The sequence below is a fragment of the Danio rerio genome, chromosome 24, assembly GCF_052040795.2.
Source record: "Danio rerio strain M-AB ecotype USA chromosome 24, GRCz13ab, whole genome shotgun sequence".
In the NCBI taxonomy this organism is placed as follows: Eukaryota; Metazoa; Chordata; class Actinopteri; order Cypriniformes; family Danionidae; genus Danio; species Danio rerio.
The window spans coordinates 8,228,889-8,252,221 of record NC_141044.1 but is presented as its reverse complement, the minus strand read 5'-3'; the positions used below and the strand labels follow the sequence as shown (position 1 = coordinate 8,252,221).

Here is a 23,333-nt window from a genome sequence, read left to right as displayed (position 1 = left end):
TACAGTAAAATTGTACGGGTCGTTTACATATCATATGAAAAGCACTTCTCACAAAACAGATGCTTTGTACACATAAATTCTTCTTTATAAATGTTTATTACTAACTTTTCTATGAACATGCTTTGATTATAACTGCAGATCAACGACAGTACAAAATAGGCCACTGTAACGTCTGTAATTATATAAAATTAATATATAAATGCAACAAATATGAACACATAGAGCCCCTTAAAGTCTCTGATATATTATTAATAACAGAAAAACTACACACATCATACATTTAGTACTTATTTAAGTTCAAAAACACAGGCAATATAGCCCACAGTCAGCGCAAACCTCTCATCTGTGTCTGTAATCTTCCCCAGCACATGTAAGCTCTGTTAGAGAGTCATTTTGTCATTCCCAGTTCATAATAGTTCAAAAGGCAAAGATAAACATGGCAGTTTGTTCATGATTTAGGTTGCTAAAACAATTTTGCTCCTGTTTTTTGTCGGACTTCTCTTTTTTTCCTTGCTTCACTCTCACGCTTGTCCTTTTCTTTCTGAATGGATCAGATGACATAGACACTTTATTCATCACACACACATTACTATCATCAGCTCACGAAATTTGGTATATCAAATATAACGTTAGACACGATCGCGAGCTTCCGGAAGAAAGAAAAACCGCTTGCACTTTTAGACGAGCTCATAAAACAACAACAACAGGACACGGCAGATTTTTCTTCTTGGCTTTGTGTCTGTTCATCAAGACGACAAGGTTTTGTTTGAGCCAGGGTAATCCATAGCTCGTTATTATATGCATATAGTATTTCCATGTAATGTCTCGCTTTGTATTTAAAAAAACATGGCGGTTCCTTTGTTTTCATCCTGTCTAGCTCCACGAGTTTGTGACGTATCTCTGTAAAGATTGATTTTTACTTCTGCGTCAAACGCCAGCATATGCTACGGCGCTGACGCATAGCCCTTCGCCGTGGCCGTCGGCGTCGCTGACGTGCACCTCTGAAAAATTGTAACTACACGTCGCAACGACTCGTACCGCAAGCTCTGTCATTGGTCGGCTTGGTAGCGCTGACGAGTCTGGGCGGGACTGAGAGCCGCGCAAATGGCGCGAGCTGGACGTGAGCCCAATGGAGCGATTGTTTACAAGTGTGGAGTCCCGTGAAGGAGCTCCTGATGGAAAGTTTTGTTTTGTGTTTACCTCATAGTTAAAGTTGTTGCACGTCCGCCGGTTCCTGCCTCAAAATGAGCAAGTTTAAGCCACTTGTACATCCAGGAAGTGTTCAGGAAAAGCAAAACAGCAGAGAAGAAACTCGACACAGAGGAACATTAACACCTTACTGCCCACTAGCGTTTCGGAAGTGTTAATGCAGACCAACAGAGACAGCGCTCAGAAGTATATATGCACAGCTACGTGCGTTGCATGCGCCGTGGGTCACACCGGTCACTTGATGTAGAAGTATAAACTAAGCTTAACCAATCAGCGTTCAGCTGCGCGTGTAACTCCACCTTTTGGTACCCTTTCTCCTGTTTGGTACCCTTTTGAAAGTGTACCGAAAAAGTGGTACGGTACAGTTTGTTTCGGTACGCTTCTTGACAGTTGAAACGGCCATAAAAGCATACTAAACCGAACTGTACAGTACCACTCAGTGGAAACGGGCCATTAGCTACGCGTTTCATCAGTTGTTTGTGTTGTGACTAATTTGCAACACGTGTGCTGTCAAATTGACGAAGATCGTTTTTTTAGTTGCTGGTGTTTTTTGTAATTGCATGTGCTTTCTTAAATTGCAGAGCGTTAAGCTCTCTCGGCTACCATATACTTTACACCTCTAAACACAATGTAGCTTATCTGGTTTTACTGCAATTCGTTTTAGGTGTTTTAAACATACTGTATTTCACAACAAGCAACAGCAAATATCACAACATAAAATCTATAAAATATTAGTTTTTCCCACATCATTTTGCTGAAGGAATTGGTTTTAAGCATTGGATTGGCACTAAAATGTGAGTTTGTTGTAAAAAAAAAAATTGTTTCCCTTAGCTAAACTGGTTTTAGCATCTATTAGGTGTAATTGTTCCCTTAATATACAGTCTTATGCAGAAATTTGGGCACCCATTTGTAGCCACATAATAATGTGCTCTTTCTTTATAAGAGAAGATCCCAGTGAAATGCCATTTATTTTCTAGAAAAAGCTAGATAATGCCATGATTTTTTTCAAACAGAAATACGTAAGGCAGCAGTATTGAGATGTATGAAATAAAAATAAAACTGAAAAATTGGCTATGTAAAAGTTTGGGCACTCTCACTTTTGTGTGGATTTCAAAACCAGTAGTCACTTAATGCTGTTTGATTACAACACAAAATTCATTTGAGTGAAGCTGTGGTCACACTAGAGTGTTGCGAAATTCTGTCGTACGGCGCTGCGAAAAAGAGGCGGGATTAAACAAGATAAATAGACATTTAAAAAGCAAACGATTGCTCCATATTTAAAGTTGCTGTCCAGAGAGGTCATGTTTTGATCCTCGATTGGTCTCGCGCACTCAAGTGATGCGATTTCACAGGTCAGAGTTCACCAAGCTTGAACTAAACTGCGAAAATTGACACATGACATTGTGATTCCGGTCTGACGCGTTCTCGTGTGTATGAATGAACATCTATGGGAAGAAAAGTCCAGTGTGACCGCAGCTTAACTCTGTAAACCTTAACCATCCAAACACAGGTACAACCAATCATGAAAGAAGGATATTTAAGATTGCTAGTTGTGCTTCTCCTTATTGTCAACCTGAAAGAAAGAACATGGAAACCTCAAAAGAACTTTTTAATGATCTAAAAACGAAGATAATTCACCAACATGAATTAGAAGGAGAAGGATGCAAAAAGCTATTAAAAAAGTTTAAAGTCTCTTTCTCCACAGGCAGAAATATAGTAAGTAAATGGAAGGTCACAAGAACAGTTCTTGTGAAGGAAATATGTGGTAGACCAAGAAAAATATCTGAAAGGCACATGCAAAGAATGGCTAGAATGTTCACAGACAAACCACAGACCATCTCCAAAAAGATCCAGGAACATCTTACTGCTAATAATGTCATTGTACATGGTTTCACAGTTCAGAACACGTTTTATAAAGAACAGCTCAATGAAAGGTGATGAGGAAGAAGTCTTTTCTGCATTCTGTCAACGAGAAGAGTGATTTGAGGTATGCAAAGACTCGTGGACAAGTCTGAATCATTTTTGGAAAAAATATACTGTGGACAGATGCCACGACCATGGGCGCTTTGCGTGGCGGAAAAAGAGCATTCCTGGAGAAGAACCTTCTTCCTACTGTAGAATATGGTGGAGGGTCCATCATGAAGTGCAGATGTGTGGCAAGCACAGGTACTGGAAACTTTGTCAGAGTTAAAGGTCGCATGTATTCCACCCAGTATCAGCAGATTCTGAAGAACAATGTTCAGGAATTAGTCAACAGGCTGAAGTTACGCCAGGGTTGGATGTTTCAGCTGGACAATGACTCAAAGTATGATTGCAGATCTACCAAGGAAATCATGCTCAGACACGATACAATGTTTAAAATGACCATCCTAGTGCCCAGACTTGAACATCATTGAAAATCTATTGTGTGCGTGTGTGTGTGTGTGTGTGTGTGTGGCATTATGCTGAAGTAACCATTTTACACAAGGGTAGCTTTATTTAGTCATTCATTCATTTTCCTTTGGCTTAGTCACTTATTTATCAGGGGTTGCCACAGCGGAATGAACCGCCAACTATTCCAGCATATGTCCATGTCAAACACTAGGGCCAATGTAGTTCATCCAATTCACCTATACCGCATGTCTTGGACTGTCGGGGAAACCTGAGCATATGGACGAAACCCACACGAACACAGGGAGAACATGCAAACTCCACACAGAAATGGCAACTGGCTCAGCCGGGACTCGAACCAGCGACCTTCTTGCTGTTAGGCGACAGTGCTAACCACTAAGCCACCATGCCTTATTTGTTTATTTATTCATTCATTCATTTTCTTTTTGACTTAGTCCCTTTATTAATCAGGAGTCGCCACAACTGAATGAACCGCCAACTTATCCAGCATATGTTTTACACAGCGGATGCCCTGCCAGCCGCAACCCAACACTGGGAAATTTATTTATTTATTTGTTTATTTATGCTGTTAGTAGTCACCGTGAATTGTTATGACTCTAAATGCCAGGGGCTTTAGGTTTAAAGGTCAAAGAGTAACAGGCCATCTGCCATAGGAATTGCTTAAAATGGTGGATATATTCTTATTGTCTAAAGCGAATGCACAAACTGGAACTGCATGTTCATGTGCAGCTGTTCAAAAAACTAAAAAGAAGGCAAACGAAATGTGGCACAGCTTCTGTTTATTCCCATCTCGATCAGCAGACGGCCATACAACGTCTCCCGTCACATGCGTGGAACGGGACACATCTCACCAAGAGCAAACGATTGGAGGCATATGTCAAGATCTTACAGGCTCTAAACAAAGGCGTGTCAGGATGGCGGGCAGCAGAGAGCGCGGGCACGGAGAGCCATCCGCTCCAATCGCAGCCTGCAGACGGCGGCGCGTGCTGCGCTCTGAAAGGCTCAGGGATGTTTGCCTGCGAGCGAGAGAGAGAGTCCAGGAGGCTGTGAGACGCAGTCCACTTCTATTACGCAGACAGAGACAGAGCCGAGGAGAGAGAAAAAAGCAGGCTGCATTGAGGGAGATAAAAGAAAATGATGAAAGATACACCTATGTTCATGTAACAAAGCCAATCTGAATGCATGCTCATTTACACACGAAGGTAGGAACGTCTGAAAGAGCTCAGATATAATTCAAACACTCACTGGTAAACATGCCACATGGAAAAAATAAGCAAAATTAGCCTTTGATTTATTTATTTTACAAGATATTTGGGGTAAGGCTTCATTTTATTTCTGATTAATTTATATCTATTTTCCCTTGTGGAAAAATAACTTTTTTTTATTCTGTTGAATTATAATAAATTGCATAATGTAGCTTGCTTTAAGTATTAAAAGCACATTTCTTTACATTCAGGAAAAATAGGATTAAATAATAAAAAGGTAGGCTTATTTAAGCAAAATATACTACAAAAAAAAAAAATAAATGCTGAGTCCCAAACAATTCCTTCATGTTGTCCCAAATCAAATTGATTAAGTTAATTGTTTTTACAAATTTAAGTGGACTGAACATAAAACTAAAAACTAAATTTAAATAATTAGTTTAAACAAGCAAAAATAGACAAAATAAAGGTTTGTTACATCCTTGATAAACTGTCCGACATGCACTTCTCTCTGGGGTTTTGTGCTCAAAGCACCCACTGACTGCTGGGGCTCAGACGCGAGCATACGTTGCAGTGAATGACAGAGTGTGTTAGTGTGTGGTCACCTGATGTGCGTTTTCAGCGCTATAGTGTGGAAAGAGGGCTTTTCAGAAATGCTAGATTAAACGCCAGTGTGGACGTGGATCGTTTTCGTTCTAAAATGCTATTTTAAAACTAAGACGCATTAGTGTAAATGGGGCCGTGTGTATTTATTTCGCGAGCGAGTTGCTGCTGCGATGGGGGAAGTGGCAGAGTATGGCGGCAAATCAATGCCAATATTAATCGAGCGCAGCGATGATGTTTTCGAGCGAGGAGAAGTGAACCTTGAGCAGATTACAGGTCTACACGCGAGAAAACTACAGCTCGCGAGGGCACAGGGGATCTTCACCTGCGCCCTCAACTGATCGAATGGCGCGGAGCAAATAACGCGAATTGCGCAAATGGCGTGGTGCGAATAGCGCGATACGCACGAGGCGAATTGAGCGTTTGACGCGCTTAACGAGCGTTTCGCGAATCTCTCGAGTTCGAAAATCTGAACTTCAGCGGACATTCGCACCGCGTTAACCAATCAGGAGCTTGCTCTTGTGGGGGCATGATTGTGACGTAGAACCTGTTGATGGTCTCCCGAGGGAAATCCTCCAGGCGACACTGACAACAAGTCATCAAACTGGGCTGGAGGAGTTTATGAGCTCACAGAGCTGGATGCACCTCTGAAAGCATTTAGTGGACTCAGACACGGTCCTAAACGTATCGACGCTGTTTTTTAGCTCTCATAAAGTACATAAACACTATTATTTTCTTCATAAAATCCATGTTAGCCATTTAGCAACGAAGCTACAGTCACCGGGCAGACAGAAGCCCTGCCCATCACGCGAATCCGCGTCTGTTTTGAAGTGAATTTGACGCGGTTGAATGCGGATTTGACGCGCAAATGAAGCTGGGTTTGACGCGCGAATGAAGCGAGTAAACTCAAATGTTCACGCGGCTATTTACGCACAAATATCGTGATTTATCCGCGCGTACCGCTTCTGGTGTAAACACAGCATAAGAAGTGTTTGCAGGAAGAATGGGACAAAATTGATACACTTCATCACTTGGTGTCTTCAGTACTTAATCTTACTTTTAAGTGTTGTGAAAAGGCAACATTACAAAGTATTAAATGCTTGACTGCTCCAACTTTTTTGAAATGTGTTGCAGGAATTAAAATTGTAATACGTAATTATTAAAAAATAAATGAATAAATCACGAGGAACACATTAAATAATGTACTGTTGTTATCACTGCAATAAAATACATTTTAAAGTAAATTTAGAAATCACTTCTTTCTTTTTTATTTGTGTGTGTGTTTTTTTTTTATTGTGTGTCCATATTGTACCAACTTTTTCTGATTTGGGGTTGTAGATTCAATTTTTCAAAAGAGTCTCTTTTTGGCACTTATATATTTAACAAAATCCCTCAGTTTATTTCACATGGAAAACAACAGCATGTGACTATTCAAAGTATTTCAACTATTCCTCCAAGCATTAACAAGTCATTTAGGCCTTGATTCAGTTTATTGCTCTTCGCGTGAATGTCGGTGAAAGTAATTTTAGTGCTGATTTATGGAAATAGCATGGGGGTGTAATACAGTCTGTACACACTGTCTCATACGTCTAGTACATCTCTGTGTTATTAAGAGTCTGATACATGGCTAGTCTGTCTATGTGGCAAACAAAATAGTAAAATAAGATTTCATGTAGTTCGCTCCGGGGCAGTGTTTGACTCTGGGGTTTGCCCTCTATGTTGTTTGCTGGCCTCAATAATCATAATCCAATATTACAAATATTAGGGCTCGCTCAAGTAAGCCAGGGATATTAGCCTTTATTATTTCCCATCTGGATACATTTACTTCTTGTGCAACAATATTGGCTAGATATTTACTAGACGAGCATATGAAACATCATCCCTACTGTAATTAAGAAGGGTTGTAGTCTAAGTCCGTTAACTAATAGGAAATGATCTGCGATGTTCCATTGAAGATAATGAAAATAATGTAACGTGGCATTTTGGGAGTTATTCTCAGAACTCTGACCCTCGTCGCAGGGGGAAAAATAATGCAATTAAACGAGTAAACAACAATAGGTTCATCTTAGTTTTTTTAGTTTTGTGTACGTGTGTGTGCTGAAATGTGTGTGCTTGTATGAACAGAAATGCATCACTTAAACTTCACTTATTTTAAAATATATTAACCGAATGGCCAAAAATCTACATGGTTCCAAATAGGAAGATTATAAAGAGCTAAATTAGTACAGACTCGGCTTATAATTAACTTATGTGCTTTATGTAAGGCCTTTTTAATAAGAAAATGAGTTATGAAAAGATTTGAGGGTGGCCAAATTATTTCAGAATTTCATTTTTGGTTGAACTGTTACTTTAAATAAATCTATGAAAATATACATATAATTGTCATCACTATTTTTAAAATGTAGTGCAGTATATGTAGGCATTTCCCATTAATGTTCAATGCATTGATTAACTGTACATTTTGGTTGCACTATTTCCTTAAGCCAAAAGAATTAAACTAAACTGAACGAATTAAAAATATATATAATTGTTCTCTAAATCTATGTAATTAATTGCCTTTTAAAATAATTTTATTACAAGTTTGACATTATTTTGTGTTTCCATATATTAATATTAATGAGTTATGAAATGATTTGAGGATGCATGGCTAAATGATCACAGAATTTAGATTTTGGCTGAACTGCAGGGCTTGACATTAACTTTTTTGATTACCGGCCACTGTGGCTAGTACATTTCCAACATTAATAGCCACTGGCCATTTTCACTAGCCACACTTTTGTTGTTGGGAAAATATCTTTTAAATGCATACATTTGACTTTGACATGCTAAAATGACTTGATTTTGATGTTGTGTTATGTCCACATTCTTTCTCATTCATTTAACTTCTCATGTGTGCTGTGTATGGGCTTGCTCAGTGTGCATGAGCAAATGGGTTGTCGCAATGCAATCAGTTTTTATTTCATGGCTCAAAATTAAGGATTTACCAAATTTATCTCTGACCACACCAAATAAGTATTTTATTAAATTTTTCAATGGGTCAAAACAAGAAAAATATTGCGTTATAGGTGCACTTTTTAATTCAACAAAACTTTTCTTTAAAAAAACATTAAATAAAAAATAATATTAATTGTTATGTATCTAAAATATACACAGTAATCTGTCCTGGCTAAACGTCCCAGATCACCAGTTAACTACACATAAACTGGGAGTTAATCTCCCATTATAGCACTGTTATTGTAAACAAATATAATTAAACCATATTAACAAAAATAACCGTAAGCAAAAAGAAAGCAGGTGAAACATACAGTGTTTGATAATGAAAGGATGTATTTTTTATTTTTTTTTATTTTGAGCTCTTGAAAGCAGCAGGACTGTGGGTGCATGATCATCGCTCTTTGTCCAGTCTATTTCAAAGGGAACTGATTGCACCAGTAGCGCTTCCTCTAGGCACGGTTGCTTTGCGCAAGTAAACTGGAGCACGCACATTTTTAACAGTCGAGCGCATCACATCACCTTTGAGCGTGAGTGATCATCCTCTCGTTCGGTATTTACCTTCTTTTTTGCTGTTTTGCTCACGCAAACACAGTTATTTTTGTAAGTCGTGCTGCTTCTCAATTCTAAGATCACATTTGCACAAATATTGGGCCATGCTTATTGTCGAACCCTGCTTTTAAGAAAACTAGAATTTAAAAATGATTTCCAACCAGCCAAAGTGGCTAGTGGAGGTGTCTGTCCTTTGGTGGGTTGGCAGGTGTTAATGTAAAGCCCTGATGAACTGTCACTTTAAATAACTCTATGTAAATTTACATATCAAATAGCCTATTATTATGATCATTGGGCAACGTGGGTAGCGATCTCACCTCACAGTAAGAAGGTCGCTGGTTCAAGCCTCAGTTGGGTCAGTTGGCATTTCTGTGTGGAGTTTGCATGTTCTCCCTGTGTTTGCGTGCAACAAGAAGAAATTGAATGAATGTTGGTATAATGTTTGGGAAGTACCGTACAACTATTCTGACCTGATGTCCAAACAATGGTTACTGTACTTTTTATCTAGCTAACAGAATACAATTGTGTATAAAACTGAAAAAAAGAAAATAGGATTTTAGGGTAAGAGTAGCCTCCAAGGTTTGACGTCACACATTGCACTCATACTGCCAAGGAAATGGTAACTCCTTTTTTTATTGTAATGATCGATCACACAAAGTAACAGTATGTCAAAGCAAAAAGAATAAATAGCTGTAATAAATTGTGATCAAATGTTCCAAGGATTCACCTACTGTATGGTATTTATGGTATTATGGTCTTGACTAATTTTGACAATTGAACAGATTGTTGTGTAATGACTTACACAATGAAATGACGCTGACACATTTTGGAGAGGGCAACTATTAGACTGAGAATTAACAATCAGTTTAGATGAACAAGATCTATTCACTTGGAAATCGTGCTAAATGTAGGCTATCTGTACTTAATCATTTGCAAAGATGTACTTAGACATTTACAATTTGATGAAATAAATGAGAAATACAATTCTGTTGTGAACAACTGCCAAGTGGTTTGGAGGTTTGACCATGTTGTTTTGAGAATGTATTTTCTGTTTCAAGAAATCAGCCAAACCAATGGAGAAAAAGTGCAATAAGTGCTGTGAACTTACTCAATTTTTAGTAAATGAAGCAATTTGAGCTCAGTAAAACCCAATGAATGAGGGGAACTCAAACCAACTGAGTTCTTTAAAACCTAATACAGTTTTTCTTGTTTGCTTTGAACTGGTTAAAGAAACTAGGTTACAGTTCATTTTCATTATCACTATCCCAGCAGAGCAGAAGACAGGTCTTGCAAATGTGTAAAGCCTTTCTCATTGGGTTGACACATTTTCCCCACTATTTTTCAAAACAGTTAACACAGATGTCATTCAAGCAGTCCAAACTCATTTTAGTTATGGTAACCAAACAGAAACCATCTATTCCTTACTATTAGAAACTACCAACATCAGGATGAAATCACTGAAGCTTGACACTCCTTCACACCCATCTTCAATTAGCAATCAATCTGCAAACCTTATGAAAACAGTGGAAGGTCTGTGTTGTTCTGTGCCAGCATGGATTGTTACATTACAGTTTTTCTTGTTTGCTTTGACCTGGTTAAAGACTAAGTTCCACTTCATTTTCATTATCACTATCCCAGCAGAGCAAAAGACCGGTCTTGCAAATGTGTAAACCCTTTCTCATTGGGTTGACACATTTCCCCACCATTTTTCAAAACAGTTAACACGGATGTCATTCAAGCAGTCCAAACTTCATTGTTTTAGTTATGGTAACCAAACTGAAACCATCCATTCCTAACCATTAGAAACCACCAAGATCAGTATGAATTCAATGAAGCACCGGTTTGACACTACTTCACACAAATCTTCACTTAGCAATCAGTCTGCAAACATTAAAATGGTAGAAGGTCTGTGTTGTTCTGTGCCAGCATGGATGGAGGAGGTCAATAGTGGCTATTTCCTATACTCCCAATATATTTGACTGTATATTGGTTTACATGTGTTTTCTCTAATATTTACAATATTTTATTAGTTTTTTTTCTTTTTTCTGCTTCTTTCTGCTACTTTTTTCTTTTTTAAATTTTATTTTTATTTTTTATTTTTTTTACGGTATTTTAGTTTTCAGCCACAGTTTGAAAAATGTCATGAATTCAATATAAGTTTAATCAAAGCATTTCTTATTCTTGATCCAATTCTTTGCAAAAAGGCCAATTTGACAGCCCAAATAGAATTCACACTGAGATCTGTATTTTGTTTTTTGTTGTCCATTGTCTAATGAATAATTGAAAGAGTTCATATACTTGTTTGCAAGTTGTGTTGTTTGAAGGTAAAACTAGCTTTTGTTGCATATTTTTAATGTTTTGACACGGTATGTGCATTTTGCAAGCATAATGTTTCATTTTGACCATGAGTGCCGCTGTTTAGGCCTGTGTGTTAACTGTTTTGAAAATGTGGAGTTTCAGTTGACGGCTGCATCAAAGCAAACAAGAAAAACTGTAATAGTGGCTATGTCCTATACTCCCAATAGATTTGACTGTTTATCGGTTTACATGTGTTTTCTCTAATATTTACAGTATTTTATTACTTTTGTCTGTTTTTTTTTGTTTGTTTGTTTTTTTAATAAAGTATTGCGGTTTTCAGCCACAGTTTGAAAAATGTCATGAATTCAATATAAATTTAATCAAAGCATTTCTTATTCTTTATTTTGTATTTTGTTGTCCATTGTGTAATGATTATTTGAAAGAGCTCATATACTTGTTTGCAAGTTCTGTTTGAAGGTAAAACTAGCTTTTGTTTAATATTTTAAATGTTTTGACGCGATATGTGCCTTTTGCAAGCAAAATGTGTCATTTTGACCATGAGTGCCGCTGTTTAGGCCTGTATGTTAACTGTTTTGAAAAGGTAGAGTTTCAGTTGACAACTGCATCAAAGCCATCGAGAAAAACTGTAAGTTAAGGCAACTTAAACCATTTGAGGAAACCGATTGCTACAATACAAGTAAATAAAAAAACCAAATCTACATGAGTACTGTGATCTTACTCCATTTAAGTTGAATAAATGAGGAATTTAAATAACTCATTACCACTAAGTTCAAAACTCTATTTAATTGAATAGAATTAACTTTCAGTACATTTTGAGTTTACTACACTCATTTCATTTGATAAAGTTGACTGTTGGGTTTATAGTACACCAGGGGTGGCAAACCCTGTTCCTGGAGAGCCACCTTCCTGCAGATTTCAGTTGCTACCCATATCAAACACACCTGCCTGTAATTATCACGTGGTGTTCAGGTCCTAATTAATTGGTTCAGGTGTGTTTGATATAGGTAGCAACTGGAATATTCACCTTATTCTCAGCTGACGAGTGGGTGCTGCCATTTGAATCTTTTTGTCTCGCGACTTCCGGTCACATTCACTTCCATTCATTTTTTGACGTTAACAACTGCTCGTTACGCTGCTTGATGTTGCAATTTAATACTTTCTTATTATATTATGCTACTTGGTCTGTGTAGTCATGCAAACATTTGTTTGTTGAGCAAGTAGTTTGGCCATTTTCTGCCGTTTATTATTCCTAGTCATTTCTCCCATAGGCGACTGAATCGGAAGTTCTAAGACAATCGCGAAAACAGGCGCACTTCCGCATTTTAGAATAAGGTCAATAAGAAGGTGGCTCTCCAGGAACAGGGTTGGTCACCCCTGCAGTAGACTTTAAATAAATCACATAATATTTTCCATCACTACTATTACAACGTAGTATATTTCCCATTAAAGTTTCATGCATTGATTAACTATAAAGTTGTTGTTTTTTATGTGGACCACCATCTTTATAAGGTGGTAGATCTTCAACTGCTTTAATCGCATTTCAATGCAAATGACGCTAAAGAGCGTAAACAGCCTCAAACGCATCTCTCCGCAGGCTGTCGTATACTTGCCCAAATGCTATTGCTTTCTCCTTTATAAACAGAGCACGCTAATGATGTTCTACCAGTTTGTAGGTCCGATGATGAATGAGATGAGTTGGGCAGTACGCCGGGGTTTCTTATAGAGCACAGTGGAGTCACTTTAAGTCAGTCCGGGGCACTCGAATGACATCCACAGCAAATAATGATGATAAACACTTTATTTTTCTCGACCGGCGACTGCACATTACCTAATGATGTTCAATGGCAAGGCTAAGTGGTAAAGACAACAAATACATTACAGCCATGCATTGCAAATGGGAGTCCCCAAGGAAAGTGATCTGAATTTTAAATTTGGTCGCTATCCACATTTTTCTTGTGGAAAAGCATGTGGCGAGGCGCACTTCAAACAACTGTGCACTTAATGTGCAGTTTTTAACATTTTTCACGCATCCACTTATAGGTGTATATGTATTTATTCACATGAATGTGCAACGGAGCACACATAAACCATGATTAATACTAGTGTTGGGGAACCTAGATTCTCATCATTTAAAGTATTAAACAGCTGCCATGCTTCTCCTTTAAAATGGGCTTCAATATCACAATGCTGTTAAATAAAAAACTGTTATTTTATTTTGTTTGATTGTTTAAAAAAAAGCAACTACTTAAAGTGATAGTTCACCTAAAAATTGAAGATTATTCCATCATTTACTTATCCTTTACTTGTAAAAAAAGTCTTTCTTCTTTTAAACACAGAATGAGATATTTTAAAGACAGCTAGTAACCTGTGATCATCGACCTCCATAGTATTTTCCCCCTACACTCTCAGAAATAAAGCTACAGGAGCTGTCACTGGGGCAGTACCTTTTGAAAAGATACATATTTGTGCACAAAGGGTCCACAGTGGTACCTCAAAGGTGCACATTAGTGCCAAAATGTACCTAAAAAGTACCTTTGAGGTACCATTATGGACCCTTCAGGTACAAATATGTATCTTTTGAATTTTAATATGAAAATAAAAATATGGCAAAAATTATAGTTATTAACTATAGTTATAACTAAATTATTAGTTATATAGCGGGATAGTATGGTAAGAATTCCCAGGGAAAAGGGAGGGCAAACAGATATGCAATTGTTAACGAGGTACTGGAAATATACCTCAGAGATTTTGATCCATATTGACATGATAGCATCACACAGTTGCTGCAGATTTGTCGGCTGCACATCCATGATGTGAATATACTATTCAACCAAATCCCGAAGGTGCTCTATTGGATTGAGTTCTGGTGACTGTGGGGGCAATTTGAGTAGAGTGAACTCATTGTCATGTTCAAAAAAACAGTCTGAGATGATTCACGCTTTATGATATAGCGCATTATCCTGCTGGAAGTAGCCATCAGAGGATGGAGACACTATGGTCCATTGGTATTAAAGAGCCCAAAGTATGCCAAGAAAATATCCCCCACACAATTAAACCACCACCAGCAGCCTGAACCATTAATACAAGGCAGGATGGATCCATGCTTTTGTGTTGTTGAAGCCAAATTCTGACCCTACCAATATCGCAGCAGGAATTGAGACTCTTCAGACCAGGCTTTGTTTTTCTAATCTTTTGGTTTGTAGCCTCAGTTTCCTGATCTTAGCCGGCAGGAGTGACACCCAGTGTGGCCTTCTACTCCTATAGCCCATCTGCCTCAAGGTTTGGTGTGTTGTGTGTTCAGAGATGCTCTTCTGCATACCCCGTTTGTAATAAATTACTGTTGCCTTCCTATCAGCTGGAACCAGTCTGGCCATTCTCCTCTGACTTCTGGCATCAACAAGGCATTTGCGCCCACACAACTGCCTCTCACTGGATATTGTCTGTTTTTCAGAACATTCTCTGTAAACCCTAGAGAGGGTTGTGCGTGAAAATCCCAGTAGATCAGCAGTTTCTGAAATACTCAGACCAGCCCTTCTGGTGTAACGGAGGCCAGCTAGTAAGTGCTGTGCAGGTAAACTTCACTCCTCTGACCTTTAAAGGTGCTCTAGCGACAGACGCTAGAGGCCGTGGTCTTTAGCCTCCTTGTTAGAGCAACCGACTCCCATGCGGAAGGTCACCGGTTCGATACCAGCTCAGAGCAGGTTGGGTGGCGTACGCCCAGCGGGGTTACATTTGTGCTGTGACCCGGATGGGAGTGAAGTTTAGGGGAAATAGTGTAACGGAGGCCAGCTAGTGAAGTGCTGTGCAGGTAAACTTCACTCCTCTGACTTCTAAAAGGTGCTCTAGCAACAGACGCTAGAGGCCATAGTCCTTAGCCTCCTTGTTAGAGCAACCGACTCCCATGTGGAAGGTCGATACCAGCTCGGAGCGGGTTGGGTGGCATACGACCAGCGGGGTTACACTGGCATCAACCATGCCATGTTCATTCATTTAAATCACCTTTCTTCCCCAATCAGATGCTCGGTTTAAACGGCACCAGATCGTCTTGACCCTGTCTACATGCCTAAATGCATTGAGTTGCTGCCATGTGATGAACAAGCAGTTGGACAGGTGTACCTAATAAAGTGGCCGGTGAGTATATATTGTTAATGCTAAAGCATTGTGTCAACAAAATTAAAGCTATTATTTTGAAAACACCCATGATGCTACTAAAATGATTTCTCTTATATTATATCTGACACCATGTCAGATTAAAATCATAAGTGTTCTGACTCTTTTCTCGTACTGTGGAATTTTGAGTATGGGTCAGTGGCAGAATTAATTGCGTTTATTTTGATTGCATTGGTTAATCACATTAAATGAACACTTGAAATCTTATCAAATCCAAATAAATGTTCGATGAAACGCTCCTGAAATGTGCTATTTGATTTGGATTTGAAGATTAACCTGCCCATTAAGATTAACCTGGCCAACAAAGGTTCTTTCATGATGCAGAGAGCCGGCCATTAAGGTACAACATTTGTAACCCTGATCCTCTTTATGAAGGAATAGCTGGCAGAGGAGAAGCAGTGGAAAGAACTATTTAAGGTCACGTTTATGTCCATAGAGACGCGCGCTGAAGCCAGCAGTAGAACTGGAAATCCATTGTGAGATTGGAAATGAAACAGAGAGGCCTGGCAGGTGTATCAGATCCGACCGGAGTACACTGGATGTGTGGAGAAAGGCTGGATTGAGGTTGCAACTCTGCGTTTATGCGGCTATATGTGTGCGTGCAGAAAAGGACTTCCTCTGGAAGAGGGACTTTAAAGAGGAAAACAGGATCTGCTGTCAGAGAATTACGGGCTTCTTACAAAACTCCATTGTTGTAGCACCTCCACAGCGCTGTCATCACCCTCCATTTAAAGCAGCACATCCAAACCTCCCGACGGGACACAGATCTACTGAGAACCAAGAGCAGGCAGACTGAACAGATGTGGAAATACTTGCTTTTAGATATACTTACTTTTGGCAGTAGCACATATATAATAAATGAAAACTATATACTTGATTCAGAGTGTTATGTCAGCTTTATTAAGAGTACTTTTTTTTCTGTAATGCATGTAACATCATCTTTATTATACGTAAAATCAACTTTATTTTACACATCCGGCTATATCATACACTTAAAAGTAGCAGATCTGATGTAATTCTGCTTTGGAGTACAATAAAGAGGATGCAAACTGACATGCTGATGATATTTATTCCAGTTTAAATCCTGGTTTTGCACAAAGAAACTAAGCCATTTTTTTTTTCTAAGAAGAAAAGTAGACCAGCTATAAATAAGCAGTCTCAAGATCCATTCCTCAAAATCGTACTTGGGTGCCGGACACATGAAAGTCAAAAATATATTCACGCACACTCAAAACAAGGTTTCTCCAGCTAATTAACTCGATTCTAATTTTCCAGAGGAATCATCGGCATGAAAATTGATTCGTGCTCAAGGAAAAGTTTGCGCTGTGGTTGGAGTGCTGTGGCCGGCTCTTTCCTTAGGGACAGTCTCAGATACAGATTCGCCGTGCAAGGGTTCGCTGTCTCCCTGAGGTACAGCAAAACATATTACATTCCATATTTTTGCTCCATTGCTCTTTGGATTGTCCTTGATGCTGAAAGTGTGTCATAATGATATCGAGGGGATAGCTATTAATCTGTCACCGGGGAGAAACGGCAAGTCTAAAAACAGTCGTCTGCCATCAACAAATCATTCACCAAAATGCCCTGTTCAGATGTGAAGTCTGTTTTCTTTTTTTTTTGGCAGCCAATGCGAATACAGCTCTGTCACTGATTTTGGTCACTGATGCCTACATGACTGTTACAATAAATGTGCCTGGTGAAATTACTGCCAGGAAAACTAGTGTGAAATGTAGCTGTGATTCTAAACACTGATTGGTCAAAATATCAATAAATTGACAGTTATTCGTAATTTGTTATGTTTTTTTTTCACTTATTTATGCTTTTGAATTACAATTTGGGATCTTGATCTTTCCTTGAAAATGTTTTTGATTTTGAAAGTTTGAAAAATGTACTTTTGTTGACATTTTTAATAGTTTGAAGTGATATTGTCTGCGCTGGTGTTGTATATTACGCTACATGTAATAAGTTGCCAGTACACTGTACAAAAAAAAATCCGTTTATTTTCGTTTTTTTTTAAGCTGGGGTGCCGGATAATTAAAAAAATAAAAAATAACAATCGTTAAATAACAAAAAATTTAAATAACAGACAAAATGTACAATTTTAAATAACATGTTAAATTACAGATATTTACTGCAATTCAAAAAAAATACTGGAAGTTTCTGTATTTAAGTTTTTTTTTTTTTTTCGGCACCAGCTGCCGAAACAGTTAAATTTCAGAAATTGACCATAATTCAACAATTTTTAGGAAATTTCTGTAATTTAACGACCGTTATTTTGCCTTACATTTTTTCCGGCACCTCGGCTGTTGAAAAAAAAAAGTTAAATAGCGGCCGTTAAATTACAGTAATTTAAAATAACTGATGAAGTTTAAACTTTAAAATAACAGATATTAAATATAGAAATAACAGAAATTTACCGTTATTCAATAAAATACAGGAAATTTCTGTAATTTAACGCCTGTTATTTTACTTTTTTTTTCCAGCACCCCAGCTGCGCAGTAGGTAGTGCTGTTGCCTCACAGCAAGAAGGTCGCTGGGTCGCTGGTTCGAACCTCGGCTCAATTGGCGTTACTGTGTGGAGTTTGCATGTTCTCCCAGCCTTTGCGTGGGTTTCCTTCGGGCGCTTCGGTTTCCCCCACAGTCCAAACACATGAAGTACAGGTGAATTGGGAAGGCTAAATTGTCCGTAGTGTACGAATGTATGTATGTGTGTTTCCCAGAGATGGGTTGTGGCTGGAAGGGCATCCGTTGCATAAAATCGTGCTGGATATGTTGGTAATTCATTCTGCTGTGGCGATCCCGGTTTAATAAAGAGACTAAGCCGACAAGAAAATGAATAAATATATATACAGTATATATATATAAATATATATATATATATATATATATATATATATATATATATATATATATATATATATATATATATGTATGTATATGTATGTATATATATATATATATATATATATATATATATATATATATATATATATATATATATATATATATATATATATATACAAAAACATTCATACTGCACCTTTAATATTTACAGTCACTGCTGCCAGCTTAGTGGTATGCAGAAGAGCCCAGTTAGTGTAAGTAAATGACCTGAAATTGAGCGTAAGGTCTGAGGTCAGAGTAATCAGGGGACGAGGCTTGTGCCCTGTGAGTGGCCAATGGCCTCCAACTCTTTACTGAGCGGCCTCAGACGACAGGGTCAGACCTGTCACTGTGACATCCATGAGAGACTGACACTGAGCTGGATGTGGGGACCGCAATAGGAGGGTGAACCCTCACAATCAGGTCAAACGGGGTGGGCAGGAGTGGGTGATGGGTAATACGTGGGCGGAGAGACGGGTTAGAGTTAACCTGGGAGAGCAGAGAGTGATGGAGAGATGGATGTGCGGAAGAAACAAGGGAATGGACGGTCCGTCAGGCAGGCAGTGTTAATTGCAGAGGGACAAATGGAGTTAATGATGCATAGTCGCAGGTCAAGGATGAATTCACAGGGCTTTCTTTCCTTACTGCTCATTACAAAACCATCAGAAACCCACACAGACATTGTGTCACTTCACCCTCACACTGGCATGAAATAACTACCTTTATCGTCACAGAATGGAGAGTTTAAAGGCGGCGTGGGTAATTTTTCTGATGTTTGAATACTTCCTCCTATACCGGTTTAATATGTAAAGACAACTGCAAGTAAGCCATTTGCAGATACCGTGACTATCAAAACATTGCTCACTTGAATAGCTCGAGCATTTCAGTTTAACTGATGCAATATTTCAGCTCATATTCAATGAGTGGCTTAATTAATTGGTTGGTGTAATAGGGCATTTAGACATGGTATATGAGGAAGACTACCAAATATATATAAAAAAATATATGAAAAAAATAAATACGAATGGGATGAATGGGAGAAAGCAAAATCATACTTTCAAAGTTGTTATTATTAATTCTTAAAGGGTCACGAAACACCAAAACACATTTTTTTGGCGCTGTTGACAGTCGTATATGTGTCCCACACTGCTAAAAACACTATTAGGACACACGTATTTCACAAAAAAGTGAAAATTGGTTGTTTTTGCGTTATATCGAGCAAATTCGTACTTCCGGTTTAAAACAAATTATTGAAGCTACATCACGGCCATGATATCTTAACGTGTATTCTGTGACGTCTGTACCTGGGAGTACTTCATTACGTCTCTGATTGTGCTGCATTTATTCATGAGTAAGACTTGGTTCAAACCAATTAGCACACTCTATTGTGTGTGCGGTGCAACTTCATTAATATGCATGATAGCTTCGAAGACTGTACCTGAAACAGTGTTCAGACGGCAGAGAGACGACTCGTTGTGCTGCCAAAAGAAGTGGGAAAAGAATAAGAATTGTTTGGAGATACGGGTCGTCAATGTTGCTTTTATAATGTGCTGCAACAAAGGTTTTGTTTTCATTTTCCAGCTATGAGAGCACAACTGGACTTACGTGTGGATCAGTGCACCCGACACGCGGCGGAAATAGGTTTGTACAGAACTTTTTTTTACTCGAGAGCTTTTCTCATGTGGAAATTGTGAAATCTGGATTTGCTGTTCATGTACTTTTAGAGTTCACACTTAGATATTGTTTGACAACTGTTAGCAAGTTTGGCATGCTGTCCCGGGGGAGAACCCTGAGCCCGCCTGGTCCATAGAGCATGTGAGGGGAGTACGAGATCAGGTGGTTCTCGAGAGCTCCCTGCGGTAAAGAAGGAAAGGAGGAGAAGGGGTGGATGGGGGGTTTCTTCGGAAAGCAAAGTTAAGGGAGTAGTTCTAACCAGTTACTGAACCACACTGTTCCAGTTACTATGACCATTTATGTGAAGCTGCTTTGACACAATCTACATTGTAAAAGCGCTATACAAATAAAGCTGAATTGAATTGAATTGAACTAGGCTACTTATAGTAAGTTTGGATCAATTTGATTGGCTAGCTAATGCGTGTATGAGTGGCCAGCTGCAGTCGATCATATCACATGCTCCTCTCGAAATTAGTTTGTGAAACTTTACTTAATAATGACACAGATCCAGTTGGTGTTGATAGTCCTGTCTCTAAAGATTTGGTAAGTGTTTGCGATCAGTGCCCTTTCTTTGTTCATTCAAATGGCAAAGCTATAGTTTGTATCCTCAGCAGTACTCTTTCAGTGTTTGAAGACAGACCTTAGTCAAAATGATTTCTAAGTTACTTAGTTTACGATAATATCACTACTATATTATAGACTGAAAAATCTGCTGTAAATGCTGCTCTCCGAGTGTAAACGTAAACACTGCAAGCTAATTATTACCGATTGTCCTGTTTAATTTTTCGCCGCATTTTGTGACAGGTTAGTCTACACACACACCGCTTTCTGACCTACCGAGTGCATCTGAGTTACTGAGAAATACAGAGGTTTTTTTTCTCTTATACGACGTGCGGTATCAAACATTCCACTGTCATTAAACACAAGTCACTGTCTTTCTCCCCTGCGTGTGTGTTTGTTTTGCCTCAGTAAAAAAATCAGTGGGTGCCCAAATGGAAACTCCCATTTTTATTCAAATCCTTCCCCTATTCCCTCCCCCGACACTCCCACCTAAACAGAGCTAGACACACCCACTTTCCTGACTTTTTCCAAACTAGAGGTGTGAAAACATCCTGCTGAAACAGGGGGGTTTCATGGCCCATTAATGTCACAGTATGATTCTGATTCTGTTTGTCTATTAGATTTAGAACTGTGATGTTTTTCTTTTTCACAACCAGTTAATTAAAATTTAAATAAAGTTTTAAAGAAAAAAAATAAGATACAGTTTTAATTGAATTCTCTAAAAATGATGTCATAAAAATAATATAAAAAAGATAAAGAGGAAAAAACAATATAAAGCAATTATAAATAATATGAAATGTGCAATACACAAACAATATGAACAAACAAATTAATGTACTCTTTTGTAGAGGAACAATCAAAGTACTTTGCCAGTTACCAAATTCTTAACAAATAAAACAATCAATCAATAAAAGAATAAATGTACCCCATTAAACAAAAATAATTCCATGGATCTTTTAAATAAACACTGACAAGTTTGTCCAACTGTAGTTCTAGTGCACTGTAAAAATGCTGGGAATGTGGTCTACGTGTTTGTGAAACCTCAAAAGGGTACTTCAACATAAGTTTGACTGTATTTTCTAGAAAAAAATAAATGCCATTCGGCAGTATAATGCCCGAACCTTTGTTCCTTTTCACATTAATGATACTTACAATGACATATCAAAAAATAAAGGATTATAACACTGAATAATTACTACAAAACCATAATGCAGGGTTCCACACAATGCATTCTTGTGGTCACAAAAAAATCCTAAAAAAGGCTTAGTCTATAAGTCTATAAACACACTTTTATTGTTTATTTCTTTAGATTTTATTGTGAAGTTTCATCTTCAGATTCCTACGCCTTTCTATACAGCATATATGTGCATTACCATGTGAATCAAACATCTCTAAACACAACAGGAGCCAGAGGGGTTTTCAGTAGCAGCTATGCTAAGTGGTGCTCAGTCAACGTATTTGTCGTCTATGCCTTAAAGTCAAAAGTCTCAAATCCACACACATACACATACAAATGCGTGCATAGACACACCACAGGGGCCGAGAGCAGGTAAACTACTTGTGACCCAGACAAAGCCCTGGGTAAAATACATTCAGCACTGTGAAAAAAATTAAAAAGATAAGCGTATATCATTTCAGCCCCTGGACTGGTGTTTATTTAGAGTGAGTTAGGTGCGCCATTGTGTGCGTTCGAGACCTCCAATTACTGCCCAGCGCAGGGCCGTACGGGCCTGTGGGCAGGTGATTATCACTGCAGATATTCTGCATGATCTGAACAGGTTTACGAGGGATGACAGCGGCCGCTGGTGGCCCTTCATCTGACCAAAAACACAACGCTTGTTTACTTCTCCTGTATCACACTGCATTTGTTTTTTTCTGGACTTTGGCTGGACAGACATTATGGACACAGTGGTCTCCTCATATTCTTGGGGGCAAATATTAAATCACTCATCCGATGCCATCAGTAATTAGCTTTGCAGGGTTTACTATGTGGCTCTTGTTCCCTTGTTGGTCCCTAATTGCTCAAGGCATTTCGTTTCTAAACTTTACTCCCTCCTTTCAAACTCCTCCATAGTTATTTCTCATGCAAAGAGAGAGCAGTCTGTATTAGTTTTCCTTTTTGGTTCAAAGATAAAAGGACAAAATCAGCAGGATGAAGGTAGAGACGGTGGTCCTGCTGAGTATTATACCTGAGGAATACAGCTTTGTTCACCACAGAGAATCTGAAGAGACGACTACCTTCACTGATTTCCTAGTTTCTTACTTTGTTAAGGATGGACAATGGCCTGATACCAACGGTGATTCTGTCAAGGTCAATGATGTGATATTAGTATAATATTTGTCTTCAAAAAATTGTGTTATTTGGGAATATGGGTTACAAAAAACAATCATAAGGGTTCATTTTTAAATTGAGATCTGAATCTTGAATCTATAAACTTTTAATGTTGGTCAAATTAAGTTGCTAGCCAAACATATTTCTAATCTAAAATTAATATTTATTTTTTTGGGAGGACATTTACATAACATTTTGATGAAAAATAATATTTACAATAACAAATAATTTTTTCATAAAAGACAAAAAAAGATGGATCATAAAATGTCACGTTACGTTATATATATATATATATATATATATATATATATATATATATATATATATATATATATATATATATATATATATATATATATATATATATGTATATATATATATATATATATATATATATAATATTTATATAATATAATATATAATATTTGTCTTCTTCTAATATTTGT

At 38.0% G+C, this 23,333-nt stretch overlaps 2 long non-coding RNA genes across 2 annotated transcripts; one reads left to right on the top strand and one right to left on the bottom strand.

The window, feature by feature from the left end:
- Positions 1 to 910: 910 nt before the first annotated feature.
- On the bottom strand, positions 911 to 21,016 carry LOC147837948 (uncharacterized). Its single transcript, XR_015524742.1, has 3 exons — positions 20,368 to 21,016; positions 19,581 to 20,259; positions 911 to 1,465 (listed from the first exon to the last, which is right to left on the bottom strand). It is a non-coding gene; the product is annotated as an uncharacterized LOC147837948 (long non-coding RNA).
- LOC147837949 (uncharacterized) lies at positions 7,854 to 11,945 on the top strand. Its single transcript, XR_015524741.1, has 4 exons — positions 7,854 to 8,186; positions 9,731 to 10,012; positions 10,086 to 10,518; positions 11,449 to 11,945. It is a non-coding gene; the product is annotated as an uncharacterized LOC147837949 (long non-coding RNA).
- Positions 21,017 to 23,333: the final 2,317 nt, after the last annotated feature.